Genomic DNA, 19660 nt, shown 5'->3' with positions numbered 1-19660 from the left:
TCATGGTCTTCAGAGCATAAACATTGTAGAGCACAGAAATGTGTGGAAATGTGCATGTTAAATAGCAAAACTACAGAAAATCTCAAAGGTGATTTTAACTTTATATGAAAGCTCTATGCTCAGGCAACTGTCCCTGTTTCTTCTGATCATATCCACATTTACCTGAACTGGCAAAGCCTAGGAGCCCAAAAGCTAAGAAGACCTGGCTTTATGCATAACTGCATTGTCTTTTAAGGTAAATTGAGTTCAGAATAAGTTCATTCTGCCTGCAGTTTCTCTCTGTGTTTTCATCAGCGAATGCCAAGGAAGGATTTAGATGGTCTCTGTCTCCCAACACCATCTATGTTACACTGTCACAAGGACAATTGGCACAGGCAAGCTGCCAAATCAGAAAGGGAGCAGTGGGACACATCTACAGTACGTGGGGGAAATCTGTAATAATATAATTAAAGCAACAAAGAATTGGCTGGTCAAACGCAAATGTCTGTTTAAGGCTGAGATTAATTGCTCTCTGAAGCCCACTGGCTGTACTGAGGAGTTCAAACCAGCTGACAGGACAAGCCCAGACAAATGCTGAGACCCTGCAGAGTCAGGTCAGTGCAAGGTCTACAACCTTCTACTACTAATGGCCAAATTACATCTATCAGGATGCACCAATATTTATGTTCTTAACTACAACAAACATTAAATCCAAGATGTGAGCAGTGACCGAGTCAGCAGGAGCATTTGAATTATGCATTACTCTTTAGGGTATCTACAATTAATCAAAGGTGCTTTGAAAACATGATCAGTGCTGGAGACTCCAGATTTTGGGTAGCAATTTAAAATTTGGTCCCTCCAATGACCTCATGGTGGACATACAACCTGACGTGTCCATCATCAGAATGTAATGATGAGAGATGTGATGTTATTTTTAAAATTTTGTCTTTTATGTAAACCTTACATAACTCAATAATTTTTGTTTGTTTCTTTTGTTTTACTAAGTACGTGTACATCATTTTATTAAGATGGCATCTTTTCAGCAGCATTAATTGAAATTGATATATCTTTGGCCCCTCTGTATGCTGAAGTTTAATAGATATTTCACTCTGAGGTCTAATATAGCTATTATTAGTAGTGGAAAATTTAATGAATATCAGTAATTCCCATTCATAAAAATATTGATGGCTTGTTATGTATCCAATTCACTTTGTTTTCAGCATATTACTCAGTAACATAAATTGCCAGTACCTCTTGAAAGTTATTCTTGGCTGATTTTGTTAAAATTTCAATACCTGTCCTTGCAGATCACAAGGCAAATTAAAATCACCAAGACATTTAACATATCACTTAATCCAATCCCCCCCCCCAAAAAAAAGTATATAATATAGAAACATTAAGCTTTTCTGCCATCTGAGACCTTAAACAGACTGGATTCTAATCATATTCTAGTCCGTTTTACCCCCCTCCCCCCCAAAAAAGGCAAAAACATATGTGCTACATTTTGTTGTCTTTGAGTTCTTCAGTTCTTGTGTCCTCCTTTTGTCTTTGATTGTGCTTTCTTAACTGGCAGGTAATTTAAATACTATTGTGCATTTTTCAGAATTATTTGTTTATTGTATTCATTACTTCTGAGAAGAAGCAAGGTGTGTTTGGGAATATCCGCATGTTTACAGATTTGGATGTACATTTGTTTATTTTTCAAATACAAATTCTAGAATTAATTTGCTGGAGTCATCATGTATGTTTATGATTATCAAATATTCCTGCGGCATTTCCCCTTTTATCTTACCTTTTTACTTTTAATTCAAATCTAATGTAATTGTAACTTATGTATTTACCTGTTAATTAGAATACCAGTAAGGAACATATTTTCAGCCTAAAAAAATAAGAAGGGGAAATATCCAATCAGTTGTGCATTTTTCTACAGCAGAATCCACTCCCCATTTTTTTTCTTTTCTTAATAAGTCACTGTAATAACATATTTAGTTGGTAACAGGTGGTATTTTTTCACAATCTTGGATGAATATTTAGATTGTCATAAAGCCATATGTTCTATGCAACACCCCTTAATTTATTAAGAAATAAGAAAGCAGTCAGTGTGAATGGCATTTTCTGTTATCCACCAGATTTACAAACCTTCAAGTATTTATTTGAAGATTGTATTTAGAGATGTCTTTGTTATTGTTACATATCAAAGAACTCCACTAAGGGTAGAAAATATTTAATGTCTCAGTATCCTGCAAATTGCTTGAAAAATTCTACTAATGATACATCTTCTCCTTTGACTTTATGTTCATAGAAAGACTGCCATCCTGATAATGAGCATAGATTAATTAAAGCAATGGACTAAGACTGACTTTTGACAACAGCTGTGAGAATTTAAATTGTTCTGTGGGTAGTGCAAAGTACATAAACAAGATACTTCAAGGTGTCAGTGGTCTTAATTAGTACATACGAAACATGCATTTACTGTGATTGAACAGCCTATTTGTTTTATTATCCTGAAAGTAACCTGAAATATTTCTTTATTTTTATCTTTCTGTTTTGTTTTGTAGCTCCTTGATATGTGTCTCTGATGTTATTTTCCACCAGTAGCATCCTATCTAATTTTGAAATAGAATGTCTTTAAAGTTGTGGATTTAAAGTGGACTACCTGTTTCCTTAATTTTCTTTCAGACAAGACTGACAGATGAGTCTTTACTGGGAATTAAAAATTCTTTTCAGTACTGGACAATAAAAGATATCCTTCTATCCCATCTTCATAGTGATAGATCTTCACATTTTGACACTTGCTTGGAATCTTTTTGATATCTGGATTGTGTTACAGCACCATAACAGTAAAAAAATTAAACAAATTCAGAATGTATCTGAATAAGGTGAAGGGCATCTCCTTATTCATAAAAATAAAGTCAAATCATCACCATCTTCTCCCAGAACATTGCTTAATGTGATGACACCTGAAACAGTCATTCTCATATCAGCCGCCTTCAAAATTAATCTGTTTGTCTCTAAAACTTGATATATCTCATGAAGTATGTCTGTCCTCATAAAGATGACTTATATTTATAATTGTTATCTGTAGGAGTTGTTGTGGGGAGATTAAAGAAATACATGTAACAACATCAAATCTTTGTCTGACCAGACTAAAATAAACCTTAATTGAACACCCTTTAAATTAATATATAAAATTCTCCAAATATCATTGGAAATGGCAATCAAGAATGGAAGAAGTACTAAAATGGAAGATAAGAAAATGAGACACGAGATGGGGTTAAAACTATAAAAAAGAAAAATATATTTTAATTGCCTTAAGCAGAGAGAGAGAAAAAAATTACATTACTGGCCAGTTGTTAGTGCAGTTACTATTTCTTCAGTGACACTTAGATACTGCAGTGTTATATGCTATTATAAGAACAAGAAATTAGCAAGCTAGATAGAAGAAATTAAAATAATATATGACCTGTCTTCGGTGTCAACAGAATTACATCTTGAGTCAGTAGGTGTCTGATTAATTTTTTTTAAGAGCTTGCTGTTTATGTTTTAATTCATGCTAATTGCTTTTTGTACCATTTTGTTATTTACTGATGATTGTGAATAAGGTTAGCACATTAAAATTTGTTATTAAGGGTCAGTTCATGGTCATTTGGCAGAAAAAATACTGTGACCACTTTTAGATTTTGATTCCAAAGAGAACGCAACATTATCAAGATAATGAAAGTGAAATCTAGTGCACCTAATTTGACAAAAATTTGATCCGGGCCACTGAGAGAAAGTTTCTAATTTTTGAATAAAGCTGGTACAGAGTTACAATCATATTTTAAACCAGTAAACTGAAATCCAGGCCACCTTAGTCAGCTGCTTACATATTTTTATTTTACCTATCTGAAGGCCTGGACACCAGTGGATGGCAATCTAACCTTTCTTAATGTAGGTGAGACGCCCTTAACGTGACTACAAGGTTAGACAGACCTAGACACACATTCCATTGCAGATGGGATTTCATGGACTGATTCCCACTTTGGTTTTAGAGTTCAGTGGCTCCGACACTAACCTAAAATGGGGGAAAAGACAATCCAGAAAATCTACTCAGTTGATATTTAATTATGTTTTTAAAGTGCCATACTTGAGATTGGAGGCAATGAGAGACAATTACTATGGATCACACACTAAAATGCTTACTGGCTAACACACTCAAATGAGGATTAGTATTTTTCCCAGTAAATGACTCCAGAAATAGAAAGGTTTAAACACTTACATGTTTCCAAAGATAGTAGATAATGACAAAGAACATGTCTAGCTTTATTGCATTGCCTGAAAACAATTTCTGATTCAAACTTGTGGTAGACAGTGACTGCTTCTCTCCAATGACCAGCAATAGCATCCAAGGGAACAACATGATGCTGTATTGGGGGACGTTGAGGCTGGCTAGTAGGAAAATATTCTTCATCCAAATGGTGGCTGGGCACTGGTTGGGCTCCCCAAGGAATAGGGGAGTGGGAAATGTTAAGCCTGACAAAGTTCAAAAACTGTTTGGACAATGCTCTCAGACACCTGGTGTGACTCTTGGAGATGGTGCTGTGCAGGGTCAGGAGTTCAACTGGATGATCCTTGTGGGTCCCTTTCAACTCAGGATAGGATATTCTATGATTTTAAATTTTTGTGTAAGATGCGATTGTTGGAAGAGTAATGTTTATCTGCTAAGATAGGTGGAGTGTAGTAAAGGACTATTTTATCCAATTTTCATTTTTTGTGAAAGGTTTCCAACAATGTTATGTTAATGCAGTCCAACATAGTGATATTTTTTATGGGAGCCAAACCTTGTTGCAATCATACTTCCCTTGAAAGCGGTCTCTTGTAGCTGATGGCCTCTGATCAGATCTTTGGCCAAGTTTCTGGGAGCGCTTGTTGACAGAAGCAAAACTGTGCCCAGCAATTCAGCAAACATTGGCTGAGTACAGTGGATTATCAGTGCTTGAACTTCCACCAAGACTTTCTTAAAATTATAGATGTGGGCAGTAGTTTTATGATGAGTTTGCAGAGATCAAGCTCTGAGTGATATGAAATAGCAATGATTTTAAGTTTTTTTGACAAAAAAATTGGTGCTCTATAACAAGAAATGAAGCTCCATATCATAAAACATGTTCTGGTGCTTATACACTTCTGTTATGCATAAAATCCCCCAGTAACACCAAGTTTCCTGCCATAACTTATCTATGTCCCTCACGTTACCTACTTTTTATTTTTATTAAATTTAATAATTTTAATAGTTTAATCTGCATATTGGAATGTCCTTTGCATTTGGGAATTCATAGACTGTCTGAAATGAGCAGGTGTGGCCCCTAATTTAGGAATCTTCACTAAGAATTCTAATTAGACAGAAAGACTGCAGGCTTCTGTCTTACAGTATCCTTCCATGTCAGGGAGTTTAAAAGAACCACTGCCAAAAGGGAGTGACTGAGGCATTCTCCCAGTACCATTGCCTCAAGAAAAGCTAATCTAAGGGTTATGAATTATGATTTTGTTCCCTTGCACCTATCTTTTTCGCCAGTATTGATTGGAAATTCTGAGGATAGAATGAAAAATCTAGCTTGATGACAATAGATTAGAAGGAAAAATATCTGCAGTGATCAACACTTTAAACATAACTTGAAACCTACACTGTCTTTGAAATCAAACCCATACAACCTTGTGCCTTTGCTGTGTGCTTGTATGAGTGTAGCAGGACACAAATTAAACATTATTCAGAAATGGATTTTTAGTTAATTGGAAGGAGTACAAGATCAGAAATTTTTAAATGCAGACAGCCAAAGACATAATTACAAATATTTATATTTTTAAAAAAGAAATACATCAGATTTTTGAAATATTTCTCTAGTAAGCTATTTTTACATTGCAAGTCATAAAAATTCAGAGTGATAAGACAGATGGCATCACTGACTTGATGATTTAATAAACAAGTTGGAGAATAAAAGGGCTGTTTAAAGTGGGAAAGTATGTTTTTATTTTTGCCATAGAGAAGTAAACACTGGCTTTGCAGCCATCCGCAGAATTCCTCTGTCAGCTTTCACATCTCCATTGTATCAACAGCAAATTGCAATAAGAAAAATCTTTTAAAAAAACTATATTTACTTCCAGACTGCAATAAAGTAGTTTCCTAAAAGAAAGAGAGCAAAGAAGTAGGTCTGTAACTCACTCTTAGAAGTCCAGTAACTTGTACTGTGATGTATGTATTATATTAAGAAGCTCAGATAAATTTAGTTTTACAGTGTCAGCTGTCTAAATTGTACTCAAATATGTTTATAAACAGGATTATTGGCTCACTATATCAACCAGTAATTTGAGGTTTTCCCTACTTGGACTCATTCAAACAGCTATTTCTTCCATTGAGACTGCTCCAGTTTTTCCCTGTACAAGTTTTTCTGTTTAATGAGATAACACAAGTTTCAGGGAGATGTGAAAATTCTCCTTGATGCACAACTTCTTCATACATAAAGAAAGAGAAAAAAAAAGAGGGGAGGAGGATGCAGAGGAAGGGTAGGGGAAATATAATCCTGATAGCATTCAGATTTTGTATTTCTGTAGACATTGAATAGACGGCCTATCATTTTTGCCGAATGGTAAAAGAGAATAGTTATAGTTAAGAATGACTGTCTGCTTGTCTTGGACTTCTGGTGTTGTAAAATAAGGTTTCAATAAGCTAAATTTTCCTCCTCTAAGTGCCATTTTGTCATGGTATTGAGCCAACAGTCTATTCAGATGGTCTGTAGTTTTGGCACAGGGCTCTAAATAAGTACAGAATTGGTATGCTATCTTACACGTATTATAAAAATTCAGAGACTCTCATAAAGGAAATCAATGGTCATTACATTTAAGTAGGTACATAGCAACATACTGCACTGGCACAGGCAAATTGCTCTGTTCTTCTCATATGCTAGCAACTTGGGTAAAAGAAAGTGCAAATAACAAAGCTTGCAATAAACTATAAACCTGAAATGCCCACCCAAATGCATCAGGATCATAGAAGCTTATAACAAACACACTTGAACTTTCCAATTCCTGTCTTTAATTCCCGTATTACTGATATTTGCTAACCAAATTATGGGATCTGAGTAACCACAATCCTAATTATGCAATCTGCTATTATTAAGCAACTTGAATACCAGATTATTTGCCTGAATTTGTCAAAGGACACAATTACCTAATATTAATTGTATTATATTGTTAATTATCCTCTTTCAAAGATCACATAAAACATTCCAGCATCATTAAAGAGCTTAGACTCTAATGCACTTGCAAAAACTGCCAACCTAATTTTGAGAAGGAAGGCAAAATGCTTTTGTGAAGGAAGAAATAAAAGGGAATAAAGGAATTTCCCTTAAAATATATAAAATTCTAAGATCATTTAGCTAGAAACATAAACTGAAAAATTCATCTATTCATGGACTATCAGGCCAGAAAGGATCACTAAAATATCTAGTCCAACCTTCCATATGGCATAAGATTCCATGCAATTACTCTTCATTTGAACCCTATAACTTATGCTTGTCTACAGTCTAGTGTTCAGGAGTTTATCTTGGAGAATGCAGTTACAAATCTTATTTAAGAATGGAAAGTTCTTATTAGAGGGTGTACTTGCAAAGAATTTTGAATGGCTCCTTCTCAACTTTAGAAGTCTCCATCTCAATAATTGAAAACTTTTTATTCTGAATGTCTTTTTATTTAATAGATCAATGTTAGAATGAGAAATCACTGCTTTCTACTAAAGAACCTCTTAAAAAATGCACAGCGCTCTGGTAACCAGACTTAAATAAACAGAAAATTACATTATCTCTACTTACACTGTTAATAACACATAAAGGTCTTTAATATATATTCCAGGTATTTTGTTCAGAACTAGTAACATCTGAATACAGCAGATAAATTCTGTTGCATTTGAGTTGTTGCAATATTTTAAGAACAAGCACAGAACCTTCTTTAAATTGAGATGATTATCTTTTCAAAGTTGCTTTTTTGAGGGAAGTTAATTTAAAAAGTCAGGAATATGTAAATCAGATATAAAAGTTCTAATCCACAGATGAATCTAATAACTTTTTACTAAAAGGGATGAATTTCAAAAACAGCACCAGAAACATAAAACAGTTTATGATTTGGGATTAGGTCCAAATATGACTGGAGTCTCTCTTAAATTTCTGTTTCTTCAAAGATTAAAATCAGACTGCCATTATCCATAGCAATGACATTTTAATCCAATGTACTGTTAGCCTCAGGACAAGAGTAATTATTTTTAAGTTTCTATACCCTGTAGTTACAATGTTGTGACAACAATTTGAAAAACCTGGCAACATCGAAATTCTATCCTCATTCTGGCCTTGAACACATGCTGTCTTTTAAACAGAAACTGAGTCCAAAATTCAGCTTATTGACCCATATTTTGACATGGACTTCAGCTTGGTTGTGTACTTTAAATTTTCTTAAAATACCCACAGCTTTTAAATGAGTGTTTACTAGTGACACGGGTTGTAGTGAAGTATTTCCATCCCATAAGTAAACTGTACAGGGATACACCACAGGGATATACTCTTGTTATTAAATTACATACAGTTTTTACCCCTAATGTCACGTAAACCTTGAAATAGAGTATAGCTGTATTGCAAAAAGTGAGAGCTTGTGCTATTCATCTTTTAAGCATCTTTTTTTTTTCTTCCTTTTAGATGAAAGTCCTATTAAATCCTCAGGATAGCCTGTTGGAGCAGCACTCACAAAATGGTATGGGAAGCTCTGTTAATGAGTTCTTGCTGATCACCTCAAGAGGAAACAGGTGAAAGGGAAAGACTTTGTCGGTATATTATTTTGCATGTTGCTGTCAGAACTCTCTGAGAGTCGACATGCTAGTTCAAAACATTTTCTTCTGGCTTTCCAGGACTACAGGGGTTCTATTTCAAATGGTATCTGGAAAATAGATGAGCTATTTAAAACTGTAGAATGAACAATTCCAACACACTCTGACACAGGCACTGAGATACTGGAAAAGAATTGAGGAAACAGATTGTGGAGAATGGCCTCCATGTACTTCAGGTGACATAAAATTCCCAAAAGATTGGATACATAAAGAATATTTTAGAATTGTTTTGCTAGTTCTTATCTAAAATAGAGTTTCAGTACTATTTTTCAGCAATAATGTAGTTCTAGAATAAAAAACAATGTTTTTGTCTTAATTCTTCAATAATAATTAAAGAAAAAGGAGTTTTTTAGTGTATTGCAATTTTTAGGTCACAGGGATACAAAAAAAAAAAAAAAAAAGAAGAAAAGATTTAAGGAAAATGCTGAGAGTCTTGAAAACTGCTGTGCTCCAGCTGCAGGGCTAGCAGTTTTCCATTGCACCAAAGATATTCTTCTCGAGATAATGGAAAAAAAATGTCTACAGAGACTACAATAGATAGATAAAAAAATACATGGGTGCCTTCCATGACTTTTTGTTACACAGAGAGGATAGGTAGAGTGAAGGTAATCCAATTACATTCCATATATATACTGGTAAATTTACTGGAAGGAAGTTTATAGAATAATATCTATGACTGAAATTTTAAGCTCAAAGATTGAAAAAAGAGTAAGTTTTCCTGTGAAAACTTGCTAGTCATTTAATATCCAAAAATTAATCTAAGCAGATGGAACTGTAAATTCCAAGTAGAATGAAGGAACACATGCACACCTATCTACACAACACTGTAGTCATGGCTCTGTAGTATGCACAATTGCACAATTTGCACTTTCATTTTTTCACAGTTAGGTTTATAATTTTAATTTTATGGTTAATGCTACTTTAGGACAATTTCAAATATTAGTATAGCTTAAGGGGAAAAGGATGAAAAATGTGTAAAAAGGATTTTGTGACTGATGGTAAAACAGCGACAAAGTGCTGGTCTGCAACTTGACTTACTGGGCATAATATGTGACTGATACAAATCAGCATGCCTAAAGAGCATCTCAAAATACACTAAGGAATTTGCAGCAATGAGGCCTTCATTCCTTCATTCAGCATAAAACTCTGCCTAAAATATCTATTTTAAAATGTTGTAGGAGAAAATTTGTGTTAATTTTTCCCTCAGGTTTTCAGTAATTTTTGTTCAGGTAATACCTTGTACTTGCCTCTCCCTTATGATTATTGACAACAAGGATGTTGTACCTTGTTTGTTGTAGAAGAGTTTGCAACATAAAATATTTGTGCTTTTTTTCAACCTTGTACTGAACACACTTTTCAGCTATCCATTCTACCTTGTACTGAACATCTCAGCTATCCATTCTCTCCCTTGTTAGTTTTACATTGCTTTCTTCTCCTGGTTCAGTCAATACCTAACTCAGTTTGAACTAAAGACAGGTTCTCTTTCAAAACATACTGAAATCTAGCATGACTGCAGTATTATCAATCAGTCAACTAGCGCAGGCTTATGAAAACAATCACAGAAGTAAGGAAGCCTCACACTGAATAAATACATAATCTTTTATTGTCTGCTCTTTTATATCTACATTTGTGATAGGTTGATTTCTGCCAGCAGTTAGGCACCCATACCCTCCTCTTGCTTGCTCACCTTCCTCTCCTGCAAGATGGGAAAAAGTGGAAGGGAAGAAGCCTCATGAACAGAGAGTGGTCAACAGGTAAAGCAAAAGTTGAGTATGTAAGCAATTTATTCACTACACCTGACTAGTAGCCTTCGCACTTCTGGAAAAGAGTGGAAAAAACCCCCAAAAAACCCTTGATGCTGTGCAAATGTTTTTCAGCAACAGCAAAAATGTTGGTGTGCTATCAACACTATTTTAGTCACAAATCCAAACCACAGCACCATACAGGCTATGATGAAGGAATTAACTTGATCCCAGCCAGATCCAGTAAAACATCTTTTATTTCTTAGATTTGCATTGTGATTAAATCTGTAATCTTTAATTCAAGCTAGACAAAGACACACCACAGTACATTTCCTCTGTTTGGCTGTAGGATAAGTCTGTTATTGAAAGATTGGTTCCAAGGTTGTATTTTAAATCACAGAATATAGCAAGAATCTGGATAATTAGCTTCTAAATCATGAAGTTATGAAGGACTTTTTCCATCCCACCTGTTTTCCCTTTGTACCTACCCCTAGAGTTATCCCATACAGAAAGCAATAACTTACTGCCATTACTATTAATATCCTGAGAAATATAAATCCTGTAATTGATGCCATCTATGTGGTTGTTCTGTCAATTTCGTCTGATAATGCTTGCAGCATCCTGTACTAAATATTTTAAAGATGCATTGAACCAAATGCATCAAAATTTAAAGGTATTATCTTAAGTTCTCTGTAAATGTAAACATTTAACTCCAAAGTGGGCTTTAATCAAGCTTGTGCAAATCTCAGCTTCTGTTTCAACTCCTTTCAGATTCATCTTTATTTCTATACTTTTTTCTAAAAAAGTAGTTAGCAGATGCTGTGCGTGTCCTAAGACTGCTTACTTTGGAGCTGTTATGTATTCCTATCCTCCAGGAAGTTGAGAAATTATCAGTGTGTTTTACATATTAGTTATATGTACTTATTTCCAAGTCTGACTTTATCATGTTTCATGTCATTGTTACTGAAGTGGTACAAGAGCCAATCCATCACAGACTACTTTAGTATTCTGCTTCATCATTCTATACAGTTATCAAAAAATGAATTCTTATCCTTAAAAAAAACCCTGTCTTTTTGTATGAGGTTTATAATCCTATGGGGTCAATAGTACCTTTTATAAGAAAAATTATAGGACCAATAAACCTGGGATCCTATTTCATGCCGTGATTGACCTCTTTATCCTCTTATAGAAAGGGTATCCCCTTGTATATTGCTTCTATCCTTACTCCAGCCCGAATTTATCCCATTGCCCTTTCAGCCACTTCTCTCTTCCCATCCTTCTTATCTAACAAGTCAGAATGTCCCTTCTAAAATTCTGAGCTGAACACAATCTAGCCTTGCTCTCCTTGGCAGCTGTGGCTTGCCATAAGGTTCAGACACTATCTTTCCTGCTTGTCAGACAGGTTTCCCTCAACTTCTTGTGGCCTGTCTGATAAGCCATGCCTATACTGCTGAGATGGGAGCCAGGGATTCCCTTTCCACTAGAGAATTCTTAAAAAATAAAACTAGCTGAACCAAGACTAAGCAGAGTAGAGTTCTAAGCAACCTGAGATCTAGTCAGTACAAACACTACTTTCCTTCATTAGAAATGGAAATATATTATTAACCAGGATGCAATTTAATTTGTAAATGCACAAGAAATGGAGAGTAATTTAGCCAATTATATGTTTCGAAAGCTTGCTAAAGAAAGTAGATTCAACTTGATGCACAGTGCATGAAAGCATGATCTTGACAATTTTCCTAGTCAGATATTAATTTACCTATCTTCTAGTTCTAAATATTTGGGGAAAAGTAGTGATGAGCTTAGTTACTGAATGAAAATTTAGCACAAATGAAAATTGAAAAATGAAATTTCTACCTTCTGTATCTAAAAGGTGCTATTAGTTCTACTTCAGACCAATGCAGGTTTTGAAGATTTATTTGAAAGCACTGGGAAAAAGCAACAAGAATGAGATCTTTAATCTAATATTTTTTAGTACTAAAATTATTATTTTAAATAATAAAATAAATTTAAAAACTAAATAAAAACAATAATAAAAAATGTTATTTCCAAAACCACCATAGGATTAACCTCAATAAAAGCACCTTGTTATCTCATATGTAAGCATATTACAGTGCTCCCCTGTTGTGTGGTGCAGTGCTCCCCTGGTGAAAGTGTAACAAAAATATAGCAATTTCCTATTGGAAGGGAAATATCTTTGAAATTCCTCAAAGGAAAAACTGAAATCATCCTGCAGAGTTCTCTATGAAGTAGTTCCAGACTTCCTACAGAAGATAGGAGCTATAAAGAAGTGTAAGTGCAACACTGCCCTTTTAGCTGGAGTTACTAGATAAGATATGAGATGAAAAGCCACTGCAATTTCTCATAAATCCTTGGTTTAAGAATTTAACATTAAGAGATTACATTAGTCACAGAAAGTGTAATGCTGGCAAATGTATAAAATATTAATTGAAAGACTCACTAAGTTGCACGTAAAACAATGTGGTTATTAAACATACTGTTGTTAGAAATGCTATTCATGATGACTCAGATTGCAGAGCCCTTAAGGATATTACAAAGACTGGTACTGTTTCCCAGATAAGGACTTTCCATAGTGTATCTTGTTTAACACATATACAAAACATCCAAAAGAATAAAACCTGCCTCAAAAACCACTTAAATCTAAAAGTAAACTTTCAAAATTTAAACTTTTTTCATTGTTTAATATCTTAATGGTTTAATATCAAAATTGTACAAGCTGAAAATGCAGACTTATATTTTAGCATTATTACAGACTCCTATATCAGAGAATCAAGTCTTGTTTCTTCAGGTGGATATCTAGAATACTTGGATTTACCAGCTTATAATGCAGCTTGCTGAATTGGTGTACAGATGTGCTTACACATCCAACTGTGTGACTGCATGTCCCTCTTCATTGTGGTTTGAACCCAAAAAACCTTGGTGCTAACATTATATATAAATTTATAAATCTCTGCAAGTGGTTTGAGCAGTGCATAGGACACCTCTTTTTTGTTAGTTACAGGGCTTACGGATCTACTTGGTAAAGCAATACTAAGAAAGAAAATATTTTTAAAATATAAGATTCTATTCAGTGCTTTATAAATACAGTATGCTCATTATTTCCTGGAAGGTTGTGCATGGAATTTTTTTTTATACATCAATATAGAAACATTACGTCAAAAATCAATTTGCAAACACACAAGGGGGGTAAGGAAAATAAAAAAAGGAAAAAAACCCCAAATATTTATATAGATGAAAAATAACATTAAGGAAATATCAAGTGCATATTTTTTAAAAAATTGAATTTTAGCAATTCTACATTCCAAATTGTAATCTAATTTTTTCTATGTAAAAATGCCATTCATTGATCACACACTTCCATCACTGCATCAGATGAAAGATACAGCCCACAAATTTAAGTGATATGTTTCCATGCAATCAAGTGCTTTAAACTGTCAGAGTTAATAATATTAGTAATAGTAATAGTAATAGTAATAATAATAATAATAGTAATAAATTTTATTTCTAAAGCCAGCTGTTCTGATTCTTATTTCCTTCAGATGAATGAAGAATGTCATTCATTCACAGGATCCCTAGTTAGGAAATTAGGGATGGGTAGGCATACCTTGGTTTTCTACCTAAATCACATGAGCCAGAATTTTTCAGAATTTGTCAGTCTTTAGCATCACTGTTGAGGGACAGCAAGTCATATCTGTATCTTCTGAAAGTGTTGTGGAAGGAGCCGCTGCAGTTTTTATACAGGCAAGCCTGGAATCTGAGAAATCCTTGCAAATTCCATGGACTTTTTCTTCGAGTATATAATACTTAGTCCTTAAAAGACCAAAATACTAACAATAAGTAAAATTATTGTTAGTATTTCCATTACAAATAGAACAATTTTGGTTGGAAAGGGCCTTTAAAGATCTTCTTGTCCAAACTCTTGCAGTTATCAGGGACATTTAAACTAGACCAGAGTCCCATCTAACCTGGCCTTGAACATTCTCAGGCAGCCACTACTACTTTGGTCAATGTGTTCCAGTGTTTTGCCACCCTGAGATTAAAGAATCTCTCCTGAACATCTCATCTAAACCTTTTCTCTTTCATTTCAAAAACATTATTTCTATCACTACCTGCCCTTGTAAAAAGTCCCTTACCATTCTTGTAGGATCCCCTCAGCTACTGGGAGGCCAAAATTAGGTCATGGCAAATCCTTCTCTTCTCCAGGCTGAACAATCCTAATTCTTTCAGCCTTCCCTTGTAGGAGACATGTTCCATCCCCCTAATCACAGAATATTCTGGGTAGGAAGGGCCCCACAAGGGTCATTGAGTCTAACTCTTAAGCGAGCAGCCTGACCGGTGATCAAACCCATGACTGACATAATTAGCACTGTACTCTAACTAACAGAGCTAATCTCAGGGCCAGTCCCTTCCCTGGACTCGCTCCCACAAGTCCATGTTCTTCCTGTGCTGGGGTCCCAGAGCTGGATGCAGCACTGCAGGTGGGCTGTCCCCAGAGCAGAGCAGAGCAGAATCCCCGTCCTGTCCCTGCTGCCCACACTGCTTTTGTTGCAGCCCAGGACAGGTTTGGGTGTCTGGGCTATGAGTGCCATGGCTGGGTCATGTCCAGCCTCTCATCCAGCAGCACTCAAGTCCTCAGCAGGGCTCCTCCATCTGCTCCTCTCCAGCCTGTGCTGATACCAGGGGTTGCCTCAACCCAGGTGGAGCACCTTGTGCTTGGTCCTATTAAACTGCATGAGATCCCCCCCTGTGCACCCACTTCTCAGGCTTGTCCAGGTCCCTCTGGATGGCATCCCGTCCTTCAGGTGTGTCAACAGGGCCACTCAGCTGGGTGTCATCGTCAAATTTGCTAAGGGTTCACTCAATACCTCTATGTAATTGGTGAAAATATTAAATAATACTTGTCCCAATATGGATCAGTCCCTGAGGAACATCACTTGTCACTGAAAGGTTTATTTTATTTTCATTTATTTTATTTTATTTTATTTTAGTGAAAATTAAAGGCTTATTGTAACCTAGTTCACTTTTATTCACATTCTTATTTGTTTATTATTGTTTGTGTCTTTCTCTTGGTATGGAATATTCATTCCGCTCGTTTTTATTCCAGTAATTTTCCTTAGAAATTTTATTTGCATGAAAAGAAATAAAAAGCTACTTTTGATCCAATATCTTGTACTAAATTATCTGTCATGGGTTCCCTTTGTTTCCTCGTTTGCATGGATTCTTTTCCCCCCCAAGATTTCCTCATTATGCCTGAAGCATGTCCTTGTTTCCAATGTCTGCTGTGTAACTCTTAAGTCCCTCAACACAGTAGGACAGGCCTGGGAATCTGATGCTGTGTTTACTGCATGAACAACAACTTAATTAAGTCGTGCTTTAGAAATATCATCAGTGCTTTGTTGCTACTATTGCACTTGGGCTTGTATCACAGTGTTCTGATAAACGTATTGGGAGAATTGCTTTGTAGCTCGTCTTGTTTCTGGAACATTAGTGGCTAAGGACCCTGGAACAAATTGTTTCTATTGCACAACTGAGGATAATGCTCTCAGTTCCAAAGATGAATACAAAAGATTCAGGATGGGGACCAAAAATTTTCAAGGCAGTATATAATTTGAATCAGAATTAGACCTGCATCTCTTTCATTGATATCTCATATGAATTACACTGGAGATTATATTTCTTTTTATTTTTTTTTCTTCCTTGCTTTATTAATACAGAGAAAACCCAGCATTAAATTCCTTATTCCATTCGTCTTTACATGCATAGCTAGGGAAGGCAGGAAAACAGAAAAAAAAATATGCTTTGTTATGCATTCTATGAAACCTGGACAAGCATTTGCTATTCAAGTCAATTGTCTTGCACTCTGTGTGGTATATTCACTTGCATCACATAGATGTTAATGAAACCAGTTGGGCTCAATTCTCCATCAATTTTCAGCAAGTGTAATAGTTTGTACCATTGTGAAATAAGTCCAAGGTGAATTCAAACTAACATAAAAAAGACATTTTCACAATTACTGTCCTCACATAATGCGAACAGACCATAGTGCTAGGAGGATCAAAGTTTCAGAGACCTAGAAAAGGAAGGCTAAAGCTTCTGTTCAGAGATTACTTAAATTTCATATAAAGTTATGTTTTAATAGCTTAATAATTGTACAGAAAAGTCATGGATTTTGGAAATAAAGATGAATAAAAACACATTCCCAGCACTGTAACAATTGTTAATAGTATAGATGTTAGTAAAAGGTTCATGAAGTAGAGTTTAGACTAGTTTTTACCTTCAGAATTAATTCTGCACAGCTCATATCTCTTCATATAAAATTAAATAAATTATTTTAAATGTCTGCTTAAAATTGCTGGTGTAAAGTCATTATGAATTTGCTAGTTCTTTACATCTTACAATTCTAGTTGAACATTAATCTCACAGAATCACAGAATTGCACAATGTTTTAAGCTAGAAGGGCCCTATAGAGACCACCTATTCCTAGTCCTCTGCTAAAAGCAGGGACAACTTCTACTGGACCATTTTTCTCAAAGTCACTCAAGCTGACTTTGGATATGGCCTGTGACAGGCCATACACATCTTCCCTGGACAACCTCTTCTAGTGTGCCACCATACTCATTGTAAAAAGTTTCTTCCTTATATCCGTCTAAAGCTGCCTGCTTTCACTTTGAAGTCATTACCTTGTTCTGTCACTACAGACATGTCACTACAGTATAAAGTGTCTCTGTGTCTTTTCCATAAACCCCTATGCATTTTCCTTTTTTCCTTCTGTCTCTGAAAACCGAGAATGTCCTCTGAAAAAAACTGGGAGAGAAAAACTTAGAAAAGGCACAGTAGGGTACAAAACAGGGCCCTTCAGTGCACCTGTCTGGCTGAGTTATGCACCTGATCTCTGCAGTCTGTCCTGCTTTATTACATCCTTTCTTAATGACCTCTGCAGAATCTCACTCTCTATCCCGTATGTGCCAGTTTTTCAAGGACTCAGTGCCAGCTCCTGGGGCAACTGAAGGAGGGTGCCAGTGCTCAGACTGGGGCTGTGAGCACCCCTGGCCCTTGATGACTGCTCCTGGAGCCAGTGGGGTCTTGGCATCAGCTACAGGAGCCAGCAGCACCTTTAATATCCAGCCACTGGGGCAGGGATTGTGCCAGTGCTTCAGGAAACCACAAATGTGTGTGTTTGTGAAGCTGGGAAATGTGGGGTGTGTGCCACGCTAATGAAGTCCTACCTCTGCCAGCCCTTCTTGTTATTAAGAAGCTTCTTATTATTAAGAAGATGAGGAGACACAGCCATCTGTGTGACTGCTGAATGTGAGGGCTGCTGGAGGTAGTGCCTTGTCTGTGGACATCTGCAGAGCCCCAGCTGTGGCTGTGTCCTTGTCTGCTGTGCATGTCCACATCTCCATGTGTGTATATCTGTGGTGGTGCCTACACTGCCCTGTTCTTTGGACCATTCCATGATTTCAGGGATTCCTGCCAGCCATTGGCCTGTGTGCACTGAGCTGGGCAGTGAGGTGTCCTTTGACAGTAGCAGGAATTCTTGCATAGCTAAAGTGGGGCTGGAATTGCCACACCAGAGACTTCTGCTTCCTGACCAAGGAGGGGAATGGGAAATCATCACTCATCCCCTGACAGTGCTGGAAGATTATTTACCTGATTTGTAGCCCAAGTGGAATGGTACCATCATTACTGGACTTCTAAAAAATTCTAGCAGTTACTTGCTAGGATTTTGGTCAGAACAGAATTGACAAACATCTTGACACCCTATAAATGGTGGTCCTGAGTGAGGTTATTTGAGCTCTCCTGGACAGCATCAGGCTGTGTCCATCACCTCCCCCTGAGCAGTATACAATCAAATTCTCAGGTTTGCAAGGTTTAGAGGGCTATGACTGAAAGTTAATGATGTGGCCTGGGCTGATATACCCCCTCTTAGGGCTCAACATCCATTCACTGAGAAATGCAATACATTAAATGTATTTCATGAACTTGAGGGGAGTTTTTAACAGGTATACCTTGGTACTTTGATATGCATTCATCGTTGTGTGTGCTCATTGAATTAAACACCCTACAGCATGTATAGGTTGAATGTTGCCCTCTTAGACCTATAATTAGGTCACTGCTGTAATTTTAATAAATCCTATGGAATCAGTTTGTAAATGTTAAATTAGTCAACAATTAATACAGCCAGATGGAAGGGTCCCCTTCCTTATGTAACCATGTTTTCACCAGTAAATTAAAGTTATACTTTCTTTGATCATTTTTCTGCCCAATTTCTTCTTGCCAGTGCTTCAACCTTGACACCAGAGGCGGAGAAATGTTTTCTCAAGTGTGCTTGGGAACTTATATTCAGTACAATTACCTGAGCAACAAGATCTGCAACCAGCTTCAATTTAAAGCTGTTCAGGAGGGCCCCAAACCTTTCTTACATTGGGAAAAATTGTTAAGATGGCTACAAAAAAGTACTACTTAGTTAGGAGATTAACTCCAAGATGATTTTCTCCTCTCTACTGATCCTACATTTCTTCTTAAGTTGATGGTCAACATTCTGTAAAAATTCTATTATTTTTCTGTTGACTGTGCAAAAGGGTAAATGAGATTACTGTACACAGAATTTTCTTTAGCTGATGAAAATCTGGTGAGTGACAACAAGAATAACCTTAAAATTCCCACTCTAAATATCTAAAGATAGCTGTTCTTTCCAATAAGTGGAATTTTTATTAATTAGAGTTTTCTAGGTGTGGTATCTCCCTAGGATCCATTAAAAAAGACTCAAAACTGGGATAATGTCATTTGTCTAATGTCTCAATAGGCAAATGAACAATAGTTCTATTAATACAGAGTAATTTAAACTCTGCCTCAGACAGAACTATTGTTACCAAAGAGTTAATAATTGAAATCATGGGGATTTTATTGTCCTGAATACTACCATGTAAGACAGACATTGCAATACATTATGAATATATTGCATCCATTCTTTGTTAGAAGCCGTTATTCCTTAAGGTATAACATTTGTATTTAA

This window comes from Zonotrichia leucophrys, chromosome 1 (genome assembly GCF_028769735.1).
Source record: "Zonotrichia leucophrys gambelii isolate GWCS_2022_RI chromosome 1, RI_Zleu_2.0, whole genome shotgun sequence".
NCBI classification, from domain to species: domain Eukaryota; kingdom Metazoa; phylum Chordata; class Aves; order Passeriformes; family Passerellidae; genus Zonotrichia; species Zonotrichia leucophrys.
This window is presented reverse-complemented; position numbering follows the sequence as displayed.